General features: G+C 32.8%; 1 long non-coding RNA gene across 1 annotated transcript in view; it reads left to right on the top strand.

Annotated features, from left to right (window-relative positions):
• Window positions 1-283: 283 nt before the first annotated feature.
• LOC141570416 (uncharacterized) overlaps window positions 284-20,106 on the top strand; it is a 165,508-nt gene continuing 145,685 nt past the window's right edge. Inside the window, exons 1-2 of the long non-coding RNA XR_012494421.1 lie at window positions 284-377; window positions 11,270-11,334. This is a non-coding gene — a long non-coding RNA (uncharacterized LOC141570416). The remainder of the gene's footprint in view (window positions 378-11,269; window positions 11,335-20,106) is intronic.

Here is a 20,106-nt window from a genome sequence, read left to right as displayed (position 1 = left end):
ACCTAAACATAAAGATGTGTTTGCATTTTTTTTAAGACCTCTGTATTTCAAATATCTCATCTACAAAATAGGGGTAATGTGATCCATACTTCATAGAGTCACCGAAAGGGCAATATGTATAAATAAGTGACCTAAAGTATTTAGAACAGGGGTGTCCAAACTTTTTTCAATGTTTTTCACCAAGGGCCATATCTGGTAAAATACACAAACAGCCGGGCCACTCACTCGAGGTGAAGTACATATTGCCTGGTTTATTTAAGTAAACTAAACCTATTTTTGGAATTTGCTGCGGGCCAATAAAAAATGGATCACGGACCACAGTTGGCCCGCGGGCCACAGTTTGGACACCCCTGATTTATAACAATGCCTGGTCTATGGTAAGTGCTATGAAGGTGGAAACTATTGTTTTTTTCACATGTCCCTCCACCCCCTTCCCCTTTGGTAACCGTCAGTTTGTACTCTGTATCTATGGGTCTGTTTCTGTTTTGCTTTGTTTGTTCATTTGTTTTGTTTCTTTAGATTCCACGTATAAGTGAAATCATATGGTATTTCTCTCTGTCTGTCTGACTTATTTTACCTAGCATAATATCCTCTAGGTCCATCCATGTTGTCACAAACAGCATGATTTCATTCTATTTTATTGCTGAGTAACATTCCATTGTACATATGTACCACATCTTCTTTATTCACCTGTAGATGGGCACCTAGGCTACTTCCATATCTTGGCTATTGTAAATAATGCTGCAATGAACATGAGGGCGCATGTCTTTTCAAATTAGTGTTTTTGTTTCCTTCAGATACATGTCCGCAAGTAGAATTGCTGGATCGTATGGCAGCTATATTTTTAATTTTTTGAGGAATCTCCATACTATTTTCCATAGTGGCTGCATTAATTTACAATCATACCAACAAAGCATGAGGGTTCCCTTTTTCCCACATCCTTGTCAGCACTTGTTATTTGCTGGTTATTGTGGGGTTTTTTTTGTCTGTTTTTTGTTTTTTTGTTTTGTGTGTGTGTGGAGAGTTATCGTAATAGCCATTCTGACTAATGTGAGATGATATCTCATTGTGGTTTTTATTTGCATTTCATTGATTAGTGACACTGAGTATCTTTTCATACTTCTGTTGGCCATCTTATGTCCTCTTTGCAGAAATCTCTATTCAAGACCTCTGCCCATTTAATTGTATTGGTTTTCTCATGTTAAGTTGTATGAGTGCCTTATATATTTTTGATATTAACTCCTTATGAAATCTATTGTTTGTGAATATCTTCTCTCATTCAGTAGGCTATCTTTTCATTTTGTTGATGGTTTCCTTCACCATGTAGAAACCTTTTAGTTTGATGTAGTCTCCTTTGTTTATTTTCTGTGCTTTTTAATTTTGACATTAGCCCTTTGGCTTAATATTTTTAAACCATTTAAATAAACATATAACTTCATGGAACATTATTTAATTTATCATTTCTTTTGTGCTAGTTAATCATTATTATATAAATGTATTATTACTCTGGGGACCTTTCTAGCCCATACCCTTGACCCCTACTTAGTAGCTCTGGCTCTGCTGTGCTTCCAAGTGACCACACAATTAGAAAATTGTTAGAATGCTTTATAGAATGTAAAGAAATGTCACTGGGCTCCTAGTAACTCCTAAATTATTTGAACAGATAATGACATTCCTCAAACTTAGGTTAAAGGAGACTACACTGATGGAAATAAAAATAAATAATGGCTCATTTGGGCCACTTGCAATGTCTGGGATTAAGTAAGCAAGCTGTTTAATGCTACCCTTACTTCTAAAGTAATAGCTAAAGTGCATTAAGCTTTTATGATATAGCAAGTAAAAATATAAGTAAATATTGTATGCAAAGTATTTTACTTGCATTTTCTCATGTATTACTCAGAGCAATCTAATGAGTAAATTTTATCCTAATCCCTACTTTATAGGTGAGGTTATTGAGATTCAGTTTATCATACAGTTTACACATGGAAGGAAGTTAGGATTCCAATCTAATACACTTAACTTTCATTAATGTTTTGGTGTTTTAGTGTTGGAATCATATCTTCAGGTAAGGTTACCAGATAAAATACAGGAGGCTCAGTTAAGTATAAGTATGTTCTAAATATTGAAATTATTGTTATTTGTCTGAAATTCAAATTTAACTGGGCATCTTGTGTTTTTATTTGCTAAATCTGGTAATCATACTTCTGGGAGTTTTTATTAGTTTTAATAAAATAGATCCTGTATTGCTTCATGAAAAGAGTAGATTCACATCATTGATGAGATGTCTTTTAGCCCAGTGGCATGTAAATGGATGAATTGTTTAGAATAGTTGAGAAGATGTAAGGAGTTGAGTAATGGAAGACAAGGGAGATAAGGTATCTGCGAAAATAGAATTTAGGAAGAGATTGAGACCTTTAGATGGAGGGTGAGGTTATGTAATCTAGTATACAAAATAATTTTTCTTCCCAAATACACACAAAAGCTGTTGAAAGTTCAACGATCTCTTTTTGGAACATGATGAAATCCTGAGTTTTGCTTCAAAGTATTTACTATTGACACTAGAAACTGCCCAGGAAGATCCAATTAAATCTAGAATATATAAAATAATTATTTGCCTCAAAGTATTATAATTCACTTTACTGAGGAAGGATGGCCAAACAGGAAAGGAGAGATTTTAAAGATCAAATTAAATTTTATGTTGGTTGTTTATTTTTAAGGTTGTATTAAGGATGAGATAGATTTGAATTTAACCAGTCATCTCAGTCAATTTGGGCTACTGTAACAAAGTAACATACACTGGATGGCTTACAGCAAACATTTGTTTCTTATTATTCTAGAGGCTGGAAGTCCAATATCAGGGTTCTAGCATGGTTGCATTGTCGGTGAGGGCCCTCTTCCTGATTATGTCCTCACATATTTTTTTTCTTGGTTCATGCACACAGATAGATGCCCTGTCTCCTCCTCTTTTATTAAGGGCCTTTATCTCATCATGAGGTCCCTAACCACATGACTTCATCTATCGCTAATTACCTCCGAAACGCTCCACCTCCAGATATCATATTGGGGATTAGAGTTTCAGCATATGAATTTGGGGAGACTCCAACATTCAGTTCATAGCACTTGTTAATTTCAAACAATTGTTTCAACAGAATTCAAATTATGCTTTTTATCAGAATACCCTGCACATAATGCATACGAGGGTCTCTGCTGCTAATATCTCCTATGAGCAATAAAGGGCTTATTTGTTAAACTACAGAATTGTATATTTTATGATTCAAGATATTAAAAGTAAGTTTCTTTTACTGAATTGTAATCAAACTTAACCTTTATAGCTTATAGATCATGGAAATTGTATCTTATAAAATTCAATTCAATGGAAAATGTACAGATAAGAGAGAGAAAAAGCAAGGAACATATCACTAATATTTCTTTATATATATATTTTGTTATATACCTTCAAATCATCTCACATTAAAAATATAAGAGGGTTTAAAATTATTTATAGCCTTCCAATGAAAAAGAAAAATCCAATGTATACAAGAGTCAAGTTATATACTTTTTCTTAAGATTAATATTTTCTGCTCAAGATTTACTGTTATGTGAAGATGTGGTAGAGGAAAATATATTAGGTATGGTGAAATGGTCAGGAAACAACTGACTTGTGCAGAGGTAAGTTCAGTTGAATATGTCATTGTCAGTGTCCGTTTCCTACAGGGAAACGTATCTCTGCCAAGAGCTCAACAGTCCTCTGACCAAGACTAAGTAACCACCATCCACAATTTCTCTCTGCCATTCCATTCCATGTTTAGGAATAGCTGACCTTAAAAAAGAGGACAATAAGAAAAGGAAAGAAAATTTTGAAAAGAAAAAGAAATGAAAAAGTGTAAAAGTGTTGTTTTGAGGGATAGACCACTATTAATTAGTCCACGGATTAGTAAAAGGAAACAAAATAGAAAACAAGTAAAATGATTCATAAAGTGAAAAATAATAAAGCTCTTCATCTGATTTAAATCTATTAACTAAAATATTCTAAGATTAATGTCTACCTTGAGTTTCATTCCCAGACCTCCAACTACAGGTAGCATAATTGACCAAGAACTGTAGGTACTGCACTTTGAAATTCTTCACTGTATTTGCACTAAGGCCACCCCAACCCATGGTACTAAGAGACCATTCCTGCGAAATATGAGGCTATTTGTTGTCTGACTTTAGTTTAAAGGCTCTACATTAGTCCTGCCAAACCTTCCGCATAATGCAAGTCTGTCCATAATGCTTCTATCCAATATTTTCTCCCTCTGTCCTTCACTCTGGTTAGACTTCATAGTAATATGATACCTTTCTCAACTTGAAAAACACAAAACTATGGAGAAAATAAAAAGATCAGGGGTTGCCAGGTATTGGGGAGGGGTAAATAGGCAGAGCACAGAGAATATTTTGACAGTGAAACTACTCTGGATGATATTCTAATGGTGCATATATGTCAATATACTTTTGTTTAAACCCAGAAAATATACAATATACAACCCTAATGTGAACTATGGACTCTGGGTGATACTGATGTGCTTATTATAGGAAATGTATCACTCTGGTGGGAAATGTTGATAATGGGGGAATCTACTCATGTGTGGGGCAGGGGGATCTGGGAAATTTCTGTACCTTCTGCTCAATTTGCTGTGAACCTAAAACAGCTCTAAAAATTAAAGTCTATTCTTAAAAATGCAGTATCATACTCCATTCTTATTCATTAGAAATGACCTTTTCCCATTTATCATATATTTCCAGTGACAGTAGTGGTAAACAAAGACCATTAGTTTGAAAAATCTGGATTTCATCTAGTTTGTGGAAGGAACTATGTTCCAGATAGCATAGTATAGTAAGGGTATATATTCACTATCCTACTTATATGTCCCATTCTAAATTATACTTCTCTATAGATTTGAATTACTTTAGACTAGGATATATGAAATATATATGTCTTGACATTTTAAGACCTAGAGATTGGGGGCCAAGAGTTATTTTAAGGTGCTTGCATTTGGCAGTGTTCTCCAGAGAAACATATGTCAGGATGGTAAGCTGGAAATTCTTCAGTCTTGATTCCCAAGGTGGTCTGGAAGCAGAATTTCATCCTTTTGGAAGAACCCCTTTTTTCTCAAGGCTTTTAACTGATTGGATGAGGTCCACTTACATTATGGAGGGTAATCTATTCAAAGTCTACTCATTTAAATATGAACCACATCTAAAAAATAACTTCATAGCAACATCTAGGTGGATGTTTGGCACTATAGCATAGCCAAGTTGACACATAAAATTAACTACTAGTTCCTTAGTGGAATCTAGTATTTTCTCAGTATATGTACCAATCTTCAAAAGCTATGGAAATAACTCCACCTTGTTGAGACCTTTATCAGTTCTTTCCTACTCCCATCCTTTTGTATCTTTCTTTATGGTATCTCTTTTCGGATGGTAAAAATTTGTTTCCATAATGAAGGTCCACGTATAATAATTGAAGCAGCAAGTCAATTGCTATTTTCTAAATATGCTTATCAAGAGGATAAGGCTTTATGTATAATCAGGTTAGGATATGCTGTGTTACTAATAAAGCATCCCCAGATTTTGGATTTGACAATAACAAGGACCTTTCTATTTTCAACCACATCTGTTTGCAGACAGCCACAGCTGTACTCCACACTCACTTCATTCCAGGACTTAGGGTCTCTTTAGAGCATTATAGTTCTTGAAGCAGAAGGAAAGGAGAGATTATGAACCGCATGCTGGCTCTGCCCTGTAATGACATACATCAGTTCTGCCCACATCTGTTTCATGTGAAAAGCCTGAGTTCTCCAGAATGAGGATTTATTATCTTGTGCAAGAAAGAACTATATGTTTCTGGTAAATTGCATGTAATCACAGTCAAAGATCTTATCTTAGATACCCTGTTTCCCCAAAAATAAGACCTAGTTGGACCATCAGCTCCAATGCATCTTTTGGAGCAAAAATTAATATAAGACCGGGTCTTAAATTATATTATATTGTATAAGACCCGGTCTTACATTATTTTAAAATAAAACCTAGTCTTATACAATATAATATGAGACCCGGTCTTATATTAATTTATATTCTATTGTATTATATTATATTAAAATAAGACCGGGTCTTATATTAATATTTGGTCCAAAAGACACATTGAAACTGATGGTCCAGCTAGGTCTTATTTTCAGGGAAACGCTGTAAAATCTGTAAGGCTGAAGACTCCATTCTTTTTCTACTGGACTCTATGCTTTTCATCCCCTGGCCCTTACTTTAAAGGTCTTAAAGCAATTTGCCTTTGCCTGCAGCTGCCTTAAGGCAATTTGAAACAATAGGCCTTTTGTTGTGGGCTCCTGCTCTTGTTTAGTGACTAACACTTAAAGGAAAGTAGTTGGAAAAAGCGTTTCACACAATTATGACTTCCTATTGAGGTTGCAGCTTCAAAACCACCATAATAACCACTGCAATTTGTAGTCTTTTTAACCCTGGAAACTACAAATAATGGAACTCTCAGTCAATTTGGATTGTGGATCACAAGTAGAGAGCAAATCTTAGGACAGAATTATTTCCTTCCGTTTCTAGTTCTATTTTTTTCTTGCAAGACCCAGAAAACAGCAATAAGTACCTAATATTCTGGATTTTTTTCTTCCATTTCTTCTATCTTTATAACCTAAAATATCGCATGTTCTTCATCCCAAGTGGAAAAGTTTGTGACAACATGGAAAGACCTTGAGAATACCATGCTAAGCAAAATAAGTCAAATGAAAAAAGTAAAGAACCATATGGTTTCTTTCACTCATATGTGTTATATAAAATAGAAAGCAACAAAATGAACAAGACAAACAAACAAACAAAAACTCATAGATGCAGACAACAGTTTGGTGGTTACCAGCAGGAAAGGGGGGGAGATAGGGAGTATAAAAGGGTAAGAGGAAATCAAATACATAGTGATGGAAGGAGATTTGACTTTGGATGATGAACACACAATGCAATATACAGATGATGTATTATAGAATTATACACTTGAAACCTATTTAACTTTATAAAACAATGTCACCCCAATAAATTTAGTTAAAAAAAAGAAAAAATTTGACCAAATATTTCATTGCTGCGTGTCAGGAGTCAATATGCTTGCTCCCACACTGCAGTAAGTAGATCTTGTCTCCCGATCTCATCCCGCTGTATTCCAGAGTATATGTTTTTGTTACTTATAAAATTACACTATAATTAATGAAATTTGGTGTCAATTAGATATTGTGTTTATCCACATGTAACAGAACCCTGCTAAAAAGTTTTCCAGAAGTTTAAACTAACATCTTACACATCCATATAATTAGCCAAAGCTAGGATTCACGAGACTATCCCTAACTTCAAGAGAAGTGAGAAAATGTGTGAGCTTGAGCCCGTTGGCATTCCAAATACAATCAAAGTTTTTTGATAATAAATACGGAGAAAATGAATATTGGGTAGTCAAATAGTAGTCGTTGTTATGGTGATCACATTTCTTTGCCAAGAAAACGTAAATCAATGCAAATCTTTGCGATGATAAGGTTTTTGCATCATAAAGTAGGCATGATAATAATAGCTACAGTTTCCATAAATGGTTACAGCATCTAATCCTTACAGCAAATTTGCAAGCATATCTTTATACTAATTTGATAGATGAGAAAATTGAGAATCCTTAAGCTGGTAAATGGCAGAGCCAGGGATGTAATCCATTCTAATGCCAGTCAGTTCTTTCCACTTTACAACATTCCTTCTTTCTAATTTTGATAGCTAGAGAAAGAATAGGTTACCAGCAACTGTGCTAAAAATAACAAGACCTTTTTAAAATAATAATCTTCATAGAACTCTTTTAATGAGTAAAAATTGAACTATAGAATATTAGCATCTCAAACATCTGCCAGAGAATTCAACCATAAAATAATTTTGTTGTCACATTAAACAAAAACCCACTTGAGATATTCAATATGTAAGGGAAATAATTTAAGAGACATGTTAACTATCAATTTATTTGGATTCCTTGTGCTTTATTTCCACATTAAGATAGATTATCAAAAGGTAATGTAACTGGAGTATATTGTCTTATCTCCCTGTGGAAATGCTGTCTCATTTGTAACTCAAAACTTTCACTAAATTCAATTAACTGTTATAAGAAAAGTTTTTATGATGAATGTTTATTTCATCAAAAATAAATTTTGTGAAAACGGAGCTTATTTTGCTACTCATTTTCCATTTGATAAGACTTATATGGTAAACACATAAGATTGGGTTCCAAAGAATGTTTAATTATATATATATATATATATTTTTTTTAAGTCCTAATCACCAGGAAACTGAATTAAATTTAAATGTCCAGTTGCTGTAACTAATTACACGGATATGTGATCACATTGCATTCCAATGATTTGATCCTTTTTACGATGGTAATTTTCTTCTTCAGTAATATGAATCATCTCCAATTCTTCTTGAAATTACCATATATGACTTATACAGCAAAAGTAACACATATTGCTGATTTTTAGACAATTTTTAAAAATATTTTAAACAGTTTCAATAAAATAAACTGTTTGAGAACTCCTTTATATATAGTAAATACAGAAGAAACATGAATTTTTTAAAGAATAATTTGTGAATTATTTTTTAATAAATGCATTTCCTATTTTCAGAATCAAATTGCTTTATTGTATTTTCTAATGCTAAAAATACACATTCTTAAAAATAAAAAAAAATTAATTAGATATAACATTCCAATAATTAGTAATTTCAGCTATTACATATATGTAAATTTGGGAAACCGTTATATGTAGTCTTTGAAGCCTGCTTCTTATAAACCAGTAATTTAGACATGACTTCATATAAAACATTCACATTGGTGACTTTATTTAAATAGTTACATGGTGTATGATGGAACAGAGGCTTGATAAAATATTTATCAGGGCAGAAATAGAGTATTGAAATGACTAGCCAAATAAATTGTTACATAATATCTCATTATGTGATCTGTATGAAACTATTAATATATTTACACAATTATGTATTGATGGCCTGTAGATTACTGTCCATCTTCTTTGTGATGAGCATCCCTTGTACATACATTTCGTATAGCTCTTTGATCATATCTTCTTAAAAAGTACAAATAATAGATTAAGTATTATTAACATTTTAAAATGTTTTATGTTAACAAAATGTTCTTCTGAATTTTTGACTCTATCTATTATCCCAGTAACACACTTGAGAGTGTCCATCCATTTCACAACACTTTAAACTCTCCTCTGTATGGTCAATCCTTTGAATCTTTTCCAATATGGAAATAAAAAATAATTTTTTACAGGGTGATACTTATTTATATGTTTTGGTTTATCATTAAGTTGAATATCTTATATTATGTTACTAGACTTTTCTTTAGAAATTTGCTATTTATATCAATTATAAAAATTGTAGAATTTTATTTGATTTTTGATCTATGAAAGCAAGGATTCTATCTTACATGTCAGCTACTTCCATTAGAAATCAGGATTGTGTTGCAAAGTCATTGAAATCCATATTAAAATATCCAACTAGTATTTTGATAAAGTGTATTAATAATCTTATTTTAAAATTTATATGGAGAAATAAAGTCCTACAAATAACTAAATCAACCTTGATAAAGAGTGATAAAATACTACTTTGCCGTACCAGAAATTAAGATACATTATAAAACTATAGAAATAAAAACAGTACTATTATGGTACAAGAACAGGCATACTGAATGAAATATTCATACACAAGTGGCATCTTAATATGTGATAAAGTTAGATTCATACATCAATTCAGAGAGGACAGATTATCTAGTAAGTTAATTTTGGAGAAGTTAACTCTATGTAGTAAAACAAAATGTTACCCCTGTTTAACACTACAAATGTAGAACTGGATAAATTAAGATTTAAATCTGAAAGATAAAATTTAAGGTAAATCAAAGAAAATAGAGGACAGTAACTTTATTATCTAAGGCAATGAAGAATTTCCTTTAAAAAATTATTTAAGCTAAATCATAAGTGTAAAAATTGACACAATTTGCATAAAAACTTTTTTTTCAAACAAGAATATCATGGAAAATAATATTACCCAAGTGTTATTATATTTGCATTATATACTATCAACCAAGGGCCTAATATCTAGAGTATACAAGCAACTCCTAAAAATCAACAAGAGTGTAGTATACTTTATGAGCAGCACATTTACAGATTTGAAAAACCTACATCCCACAAGCAGTTTCATTCCACCAATGATTCATGATGATTCCTTTATGCCCACATCCCCTGGTAGAATATAGATTGATGTAGCTATTCTGGAAAACTCTCTGATACCATTTATGTAAACTAAGGACACATAGACCATATGAACCAGCAACTTTAAAAGAAATACACGTACAAGTCAATAAGGAAATATGTGCAAGGATGTTCACTGAAGTGATATTTCTGGTAGTGAAATTTGGAAGCAATATTGACGTCATTCAATGGAAGGATAAGTAGGCAAACTGGAATGGATCTGTATAGCAGGGAGTATCAGAAAGCCATAGATTAAATACAGACCCAGAAAAAAAATGGAGAAATCTTATAAACATAGCCTTGACCATTTAAAAAGAGGTTAACAAAAAAATATATAACTAATGCCTTTTATATAAATTTAAAATAGTACATATACCCAAAGCTACAGTAAACATTTGGGAAGGATACATAACAAACAAAAAGGCACACAGTAAACAAAATAGATTGTTTACGGGAAGTAGGATAAGTAAAGAGAAAATGGTACTGGGGTGTGGGGATAAGTAGGAATAAAAAAATAGAAAAGGATCTTGCAAGGATAAATAATGATAATTACAATTAACTGAGTAATATGGGTAATTCAAACTTGCAGTTAAATCAAAGAAAATCAATCAATCAATCCATTGGAATAGTGGATTTCTTATTTATGCAGCCCTATAGTTACCTTTATTAATACTTTTGGTCTTATTTGAGATGTGTCATTCTAAGAGTGTTTTTTGACACTTAACTATGCCTACCAAATGTGATTGTAATCTTTCAGTTACCCTTGTGGTAGGCAAAGTCACCATATTAAGTAATCAGAGAGCATTGGATTCATAGGAATACTGTCATTTGACATCAAAATCTGCTCTTGACACACTTCTGAACACAACTTAGCTCCTACTTTAGTTGCCTTACCAAAGAGCATTAACTTCTAGTTTTGATTTCCTACATAGATTTGGAGATGTCAAGAAGCCAGAGAGTTGATCTGTTCGCTACTGGAAGTTCAGACCATCATAAGGTAATCATTCAATTATCTTCAAGATCAGTATCAATCACTATTGTCAAATATATTATCAGTAATTTTATATGACTGGAAATATACAGCTGTAATACATTCCAAAACTTTACATTGTTATTCATTCAAATTTAGATTATTGCTATTGGAATTTTGCCAGATTTTAATACATCCTTGAAAACTAATGATAATATTTAAAATTCTATCTTAATAGAAAATGTCATTAAGATAGTCAGACTCCATTGCAAATTGGAACACTGCTCAGGTTCATGACTGATTAAAACATCTTCCCAAAAGATAGCTCTAGAAAATTATCTGGGGAGTACTTGCTAAATATACATTTATTACAATCTTATTTTGATGTTATAATATTTCAGTTGTTTTTATTTTCCATTTAACACAGTAATATTCATAATGAGCAAAGTACAAAACAATTAGGAGATTTGCATTTTGTGGAGTAGCCAAGAGCAAATTTTTAAAATGTTTCTTGGAACCTAATTGATTTTCCAAAATTGGTTATTCCAGTTTAGTTCAGGGTGGATCATAGGTATTCAATAGTAAACTGTTGCTGTTGTATTGTAGATGTGTGTGTGTGTGTGTGTGTGTGTGTGTGTATTTTTTTTTTGGTCAAGAACCTTTTCATTTTGTTTTACTTTTTAATATTTGATATCATACTAAATATATTTGTATATCTTTTTTATTTCTATATTGAAATCATGTTTTCTTAAAGCTGTTCATCTTTACATAACTGTACCTTTATGTTTGACGTAATCTCAGTTGAAAACATGCCAATTTTCGCCAGAAACTCCGTGGAGGAGGGGTTGGAAAATTGCTTCTCTCCTCTCTGTCTCTCTCATTACGCAGAACTTGAGTGTTTCATATAATAAATGTTCAATAAATATTTGTTTGAGAGGATGAATAAATAAGTGAACTAATCTTTTGGAAATTCATCCTAGTACTCTGTATTAACAGTGAATTATTTCTATTCAGTTTATATTGAGACATAAACCATGATTTCTACTCATTATTCAGTGTATATGTGGAAAAAGAAGAGCATAAAGTTATCTTTGAATTTTCCTTAATAATGAAATCCTATTTGTGTGTTTTTTTCTGTCTTGAAATATTAATGGAAATTCCATAATTTTACCTTAAAGCCAACATTCTTTCAGTATGTAAAGCAAATAGATTTTCTCATCAAGCCCCAATTTCTATCACTTAAGGATGGTAACTGGCATTCAGATGTTCATATTTGCATAAATTTAAATAGTATTACCTCACATTAAATAATATTAACACCAATTAGGAATAGTCAATTATCAATTCACTTAAAATAGTTTAAGAGATAGTAGTAATCACATGCTTTTTAATTACTAAATTTCAAAAACAGAGCTTTTGAGAATTTTTTACTTTCTGATAAAAAATAAACAAAACCTTACTTTTATTTTCAGTTTTAAAATATTTCTTTTCAAATTGTAATGTCAATTTTACCAATTAAAAAAAAAAGAAAAGAAAAACAGAGAGAGAGATGGCATCTATTATAATTGATAATATATTCACACAGAATGTGCTGTGAAATGTCCTTACTTGTTCTCAAGCTTACAATTGTGATAGATATGTATACGTATTGGGTACAAGTAACTGATTTATTATACAGTGAGATAGCAGTGATAGGGGATTTACTATGTCTTATATACTGTGTGATAAGTGCTTAGCATATTTATTTTATCTATATTTTACAACTCTGTAAATTAACATTATTATTTCATTTTACACATGACCAAAAAAAAAAAAGAGGTGAATGAGGTTAACTACCTTGCCCAAAGTATTTCAGTTAGTAAAGGACAGATTGTAGATTTTAATCTATACTAGATTGATTTCAAATCTTGTGCTTTTGTCTACTATATAATAATGTCCAACATACCTCTACAGTAGCCAGTATTGCCAGATAGGCCCTTATGCAAATACTACTCAATATGTCTGTACTAACTTCGTGGAAGCATGCCTTATAACCATGCTTTATAACATGGTCTCATTATAAAAATAGTTTGTACTTATTGTTATTTATCAATTTCTAAAATGTTTACTTTCACTATCTTTATGGATCCTCAAAACAACTTTGTGACATGAGACAAAGCAAATTGTCATTATCATCTGCAAATAGGGAAATTAAGACTTACAAATTTTATCTTTCTTTGCCCTAGAGTCCAGAGCAGAAATAGTATGGGGGAGGGATTGATGGGGAATTTGGAGGACAAGGGACAAAACCCCACATCTTTTAGCTTCTGGTGTAATATTTCTTTCTGCTTCTACTTTAATGACAATATAGAAGGCAGTAATTTTCTTAGTATTTACTTGAATGCCATTGTTTCTTTTGAAAGCCAATGTTAGAGAGAGATATGGTAAGAATTTGACTCACTGATAGCAATTCAAGAGGTGACTTGCAATAATAATGGCGACTTTCCAATGTTATAAAATTAATAAATGTTTTCCAGTGTTTAGAAACAAAGCTTTTATCATCTCTTCCATTCTCTTCTGTCACATCCTTCACGACAAGAGCTGTGGGAAGCAAGAAGGGCAACACAGGGTTAAGACAGACAGTAGTCAAGAATAGAGTGCAAGCAGGGCCAAGGGACTCAAGCCTCAAGGACTGAGCCCGGAATAGGCCAACACAAAGCTTTTATTGGTTAACAATTGAGGATGTTAATCTCAAGATCTGGGAATTATGTGCCTGCTGGCTGTCTTTCCGAAAGTCCCCATTGTGCTCCAGCACGTACTGTGCCTTCACATCTGCGTAAACCCAGGGGATGGAGTCACCATCCATTGAAGAGGAGGGACCAACATGATTCCATGAGTCTCAGTTTGCTGAAGCACTCCCTTGTGACACCCTGGGAAAAGCGCAGGGGAACAAACGCTTTGGCAGCTGTAAGGTAACCCTCTTCATGTTGCCAGAAAAGGGTGAAAGCAGCTACTACCTAACAGTACCACCTACAATTCAGGCTGTATGAGCCAAGATTAGTTTCCTATGAATAGCCTCATAGATACAGAGAATAAACTGATGATTGCTAGACAGGAGGGGTTGGAGGATGAGTGAGAAAGGTGAAGGGACTGGGAAGTACAAATTGATAGTCACAAAATAGTCACAGGGATGTGATTGCAGTATGGGGAATATAGTCAATAATGTTGTAAAAACTATGTATTTTGTCAAATGGGTACTATACTTATTGGGGTGATCATAGATTATATAAAGCCGAAACATTGCGCTGTACACCTGAAACTAATATAAAATAATATTGAATGTCAACTATAATTAAATATATATGTGTACACACACACACACACTCACGGGATGAGTATAGCATAAGGAATATGGTCAATGGTATTGTAATAGCTATGTGCGATGTCAGATGAGTGGTAGACTTGGTGGGGTTATAACTTTGTGAGGGGTGTAAATGTCTGTCTAATCATATGTTGTTTTGTACCCCTGAAACTAATAAAAAATAAATAAAAATAAAATTATTATAAACCTTAAAAAAAGATTAGTTACCTACAACAGGAACATAAATTTATAGTTCTAATCTCTTTCTCACATTGTGAACTCTTTTACTTTTTATTTTATAAAGAGGAAAGTAAAATCCTAGCCCCATATACCGTGTTCCCTGAAAATAAGACCTAGCCGGACCATCAGCTCTAATGTGTCTTTTGAAGCAAGAACTAATATAAGATCCAGTCTTATTTTACTGTAATATAAGATCAGGTAATATAATATAATATAATATAATATAATATAATATAATATAATATAATATAATATAATATAATATAATAATATAATATAATATAATATAATATAATATAATATAATATAATACTGGGTCTTATATTAATTTTTTCTCCAAAAGACACATTAAAGCTGATTGTCCAGCTAGGTCTTATTTTCAGGAAAACATGGTAGCTGTTAGGAATGCATAGATGATGGAGTCATTCCCTTGATTAGTATTAACTGTCTCCTACTTAGGATCCCATTGATTCCCAACTTCATAGGCATTTTTAGAGTGGGAATATCTGAAGTCAAGTACTTTGAAGTCAATATGTATTCTGTTTTAAACTTTTAAGTCTGCAATGGACTCATGCATTACTTATGACAAGAATATAAAATTACACGGGAATGACTACTTCTCTTGCACATTCATGTATTAAATTTATTTATTTCAATGTAAAAATAGCATTAACTTGAAACTTGCCGTGTTTATATGTTTAAAACTGTCTTGTTTTCAGATTTGCATCCAATTCTTTGCCCAAGCCACTTACCTCCGCTAATTAAATTATTTCCATTGAAACACCCTATTTGCTGTTTCAATGTCACAGTGAACTAAGTATTCTGAAGAAGTTGTGTTATAAATAACTGCTTGTCTTGGTGGGTTCCTGGGTGTCTATCTACTCTACAGATATCCCAGGCATATCATACATACAGACACCTCTTCAACAGTGTGCACTGAAGAATATTCAGTTTCACTGAGGGCATAGTATACATAACTGTTTGTTATTGGTTATATTGAGTCCAACCAGGGAAAGAAAACATACAATAATTGAAACAGGGAAGTTTAATGTGAAGAATTACTAACTATAACAGGAAATTGAAGAAACAGTATTTACTAGGAAGGAGTAAACAACTCTAAAGAACATAAGAGTGGAAGATGTAGGGTATAGTATAGCTACTACCTCTAGGACTGAGACAGAGTATCCAAGGAAAGGAACCCATATGGAAGAGTTCCTTCCCCATCTTGGTCATTTGTAAGTCATGAGACCCATATATCATTGGAAAGTAAGTAGCTGTAACTCTGGGTGGTGGAGACATTCACTGAGGCTACCAAGCTTCCTGAGTGGGTACTGGGATAAGCCATTCAGAGGAGCCAGCAGTCCATCTGACTGTACATCTAGACTTTGTAATAGCCTATTGCTGTGATGCAAGAAGCTAGCTGTGTTGCAAGAGCGGGACACTGCAGAAACCATATGCACTCCAGAAACCTGCCTCTAGAAATCCACCTGACCCCACAAAGAAATTCCTTTTATCCTCCAGCATCTCTCCAGTGTACTTTACTGACAAATTTTAGATAGACTCATGACAGCTGGCAAAAGAGAAATATTTACAGGATGAATTTCCAGGATCACATAGCAGAAAATCCACTGTGACTAAGTTCATAACTGGTACATTTACATAACTAATATCATTTTTTTTTAATTTCTGAATTAGCTTAATTTTAATGTATTTTAAAGATGTTGCCTAAAGTAACTTGATGGTCAGTATCCACCAAGAAAAGTAAGAGAAATGAAGAATATGGTAGAAGAAGTACAGGCTGTTTCGAAATATATGAGAGACTGGTAGAAAATATTGGGTGATTCCTAGTAAGAGTTCAAAAACTTACATAAAAAGCAGTGATATATAGCAATGAAATATTAATATAAATACGTTTCTAACAAAATGTTGGTTTTACCAGGAAAATTATGGACTACCATTACACACACACACACACACACACCCCCACAAACATATCTACTTATAGATTTAAACTTTAACAATAATGAATAAAACAACTGAAGTTCATGTATGAATGCATATCTATATTAAAAATTGAATTAAACTATCATTACACACAGAAAATTTAACCTCAGAGAGTCATTCTAACTTTTTGTGGAATAGTAAATGATAAAACCAAATTGTCAGTTAAAGTCAAGTCATTCATGTTTGCTCTGCATTTAAATATAAACGTTCTTTTCAAAATGAATTTATGTCTACTCAAGTTTAAAACGCAAATACTTTAATAGTAGATTCTAGTTGTGTTCTATTTTAATTTAAGGTTTTACAATCTGTTTCAATAAGTCCTTGAAGGATGATTTAAAGTAACTTAAAAAGATAACATTCTCTAAAATTACTTGTCATTTGAGAAAAAAAAAAATTCACAAGAAAAATTAGATATGCAAATTTCTATATAAGACTGTTAATCCTCATAAATAATATATTGTAAATAAAATGCTATAAGCATAATTCTATTTACATCTTAAATATTTAATTGTGATTTACAGAAGTTTTAGAGGAGACTATATTTCCTAATATCCTAAACCCACTCTGCTATATTTAAACTCTGGGATAAAATGAAGAGATTAAAAAAGAAAGAAAGAAAGCACAAATTAGGACCTTATCAATATTTTACTGTGTCCTATTGCAGTTCTAAGAAATGTTTTTTGATTACAGATTGTTATTAGAAACTATACCTCAATATCCACTTCAATTTTTTAATCTCTTTCTGAAGTTAAAATACAGCCATCTCTGAAGAGAGGCATGTAATTTTATAAATCATACCACATGTATTTGACTCCTATTCTGCTACTATTGTCCATGTGACCTTAAACCATACATAACCTCTCTAAGCCCCTTATTGTTCTCATCTGGATGATAGAGGTAGTTCAAGGGATGTTTGGGACAACAGAAAGTGTAACAACATTCACAAAATAGGAGTATCAGAAGGAGAAGAGAGAGAGCTAATGATTGAGAACCTACTTGAAGATAATTACTGAAAACTTTCCTAATCTGGTGAAAGGAAATAGACATACAAGCCCAGGAAGTAAAGAGAGGCCCAAACAAGATGAAGCCAAACAGGCCCACAGCAAGACACATTATAATAAAGTGGAAAATGTTGAAGATGAAGGGAGAATCATAAAAGCAGCAAGGACAACACAACTAGCTACTTACAAGGGAGCTCCCATAAGACTATCAGCTGATTTCTCGTCAGAAACTTTGCAGGCCAAAAGGAAGTGTCAGGAAATATTCAAGGTGATGAAAAACAATGGGCTACAACCAAGATTACTCTACCCAACAAGGCTATTCTTTAAAATTGGAGACAAAAAGTTTTACAGACAAGAAAAAGCTAAAGAAATGTATTAACACCAAGCCAGTATTACAAGAAATCTTTAAAGGACTTCTTCAAGCAAACGAAAGGAGAAAACAAACATTTTTATACACCAATAATGAATCAGGAAGAGAAATTAAGAAAACAACCCCATTTACAATTGCATTAAAAAACAAAAGAAAGCAAAACAAACAAACAAAAAAACCCTCCTTGGAAGTAAATTTAACTCAGGAAATAAAAGAACTGTGCTCAAAAATTATAAGACTTTGAAGAGAGAAATTAAAGAAGATACAAATAAATGGAAACATATACCATGACTTCAAGAATTAGAAGATCTAACACAGAAAATAGGCAAAAGGAATTATCAAAATAGCAGGTGGCCAGCAGTCCCATACTACAACCAGTCTGGATGGGAAGGGGCAATGGAAGCTTCCAGGAGGAGTTCCCCAAGAAGAGAAAAGCAGAATCAATAGCCAAACTGATAGGTTTTACTATTTAGAAACACACACACACACACACACACACACACACACACACACGCTCTTTTCTTGAAAAGAAAACATTTTCCATTGAGGGGGAAACATAGATATAGATTTCTTGGCTCAGCAGTGAATTATTTATATATATAAACACTGAATATTGATTTCACCAAAAATCATCAATCCTGAATATTCATTTCAGTAAAAATTGAACCATCAAATTGGAGAATGATGGAAAGGAAAAGAGTATAAAAGGGAACTCAGTCCTCATTGTATTAATGAAGATTTGAATCCTGATAGAAGACAACAGAGACCTGAAAAACAACACACAGAGAAGATAGAGATTTAATTTTTTCTCTCTCAAACACACATACAATATTTAAATGTAGTCATCCGGAGCTCCATGAATTATCAGTGTTCCAGATTCCTTCTATTTTATCTGCTCCCATTTTCTGATAGTTGGCTTCTATACTAACTTTCCTTTTCACCATAATAAATTACTACAAACTAAGTGTCATAAACAATACAAATATATTATCTTACAGTTGTGTAGCTCAGATATCCAACGTGAGTCTTACTGAGCTAAAATCAAGGTATCAGAGGGATTGCATTTCTTACTGAGGCATTAGGAGAGGATGAGTTTCCTTACTATTCTCAGCTACTAGAGATGACCTGCATTCCTTGGCCCTTGGCCACTTTCTTCATCTTCAGAGCCAGAAAAGCTAATTATTGGTGGAGCAAAAGGGAATTAAGTTAAATGCTAAACTCATCCAAAAACACCCTCACAGAAGCACTCAGAATGTTTGACTATATATCTAGGCACCCTGTGGTCAAGATGACACAAATTTAGTCATCATACATAGGTTGCTAATTAAAAGATATTTCCTTTTGTGGGTGACTCCATCTCACCTGATTTCCAAGGAAGTGTGGTGGTCTTATTTTTAAAGAATGGCTAAAATCAATGGCTGTACACTCCAAGCCAACTTAAAAGCTGTTTTGTTTTCGGTGTGGGTTTGTTTTTGTAATTAATTTTGAAATAAACTTTTTGAACATTGGGATCACCAGGTCTCTAGAACGATAATTGTGGAAAAAAATATCGTTGCACCTTTACCAAGTTAGAAGTCCTACATAAATAAAGCTTGTTTTTATTTTTTGGAAAAGGTTTGTCTCTAATCCTTCTTAAATTATCACATCCCTTCTGACCTTAGTTGGGAAAAATGGTTTGCTTTTAAGGAATCACGTGATTTGTTTGCACTCATCTGGATAATCCAGCTTGATTCACCCATCTCAACATCCATAACTTTAATCACAGCTGCCACGTCCTTTTTGTAATTTAAGCAACATATTCACAGGTTCCAGGGATTAGGACACGGACATCTTTGGGGACTATT

This window comes from Rhinolophus sinicus, linkage group LG03, assembly GCF_036562045.2.
Source record: "Rhinolophus sinicus isolate RSC01 linkage group LG03, ASM3656204v1, whole genome shotgun sequence".
Classification (NCBI taxonomy): Eukaryota; Metazoa; Chordata; class Mammalia; order Chiroptera; family Rhinolophidae; genus Rhinolophus; species Rhinolophus sinicus.
This window is presented reverse-complemented; position numbering and strand designations above follow the sequence as displayed.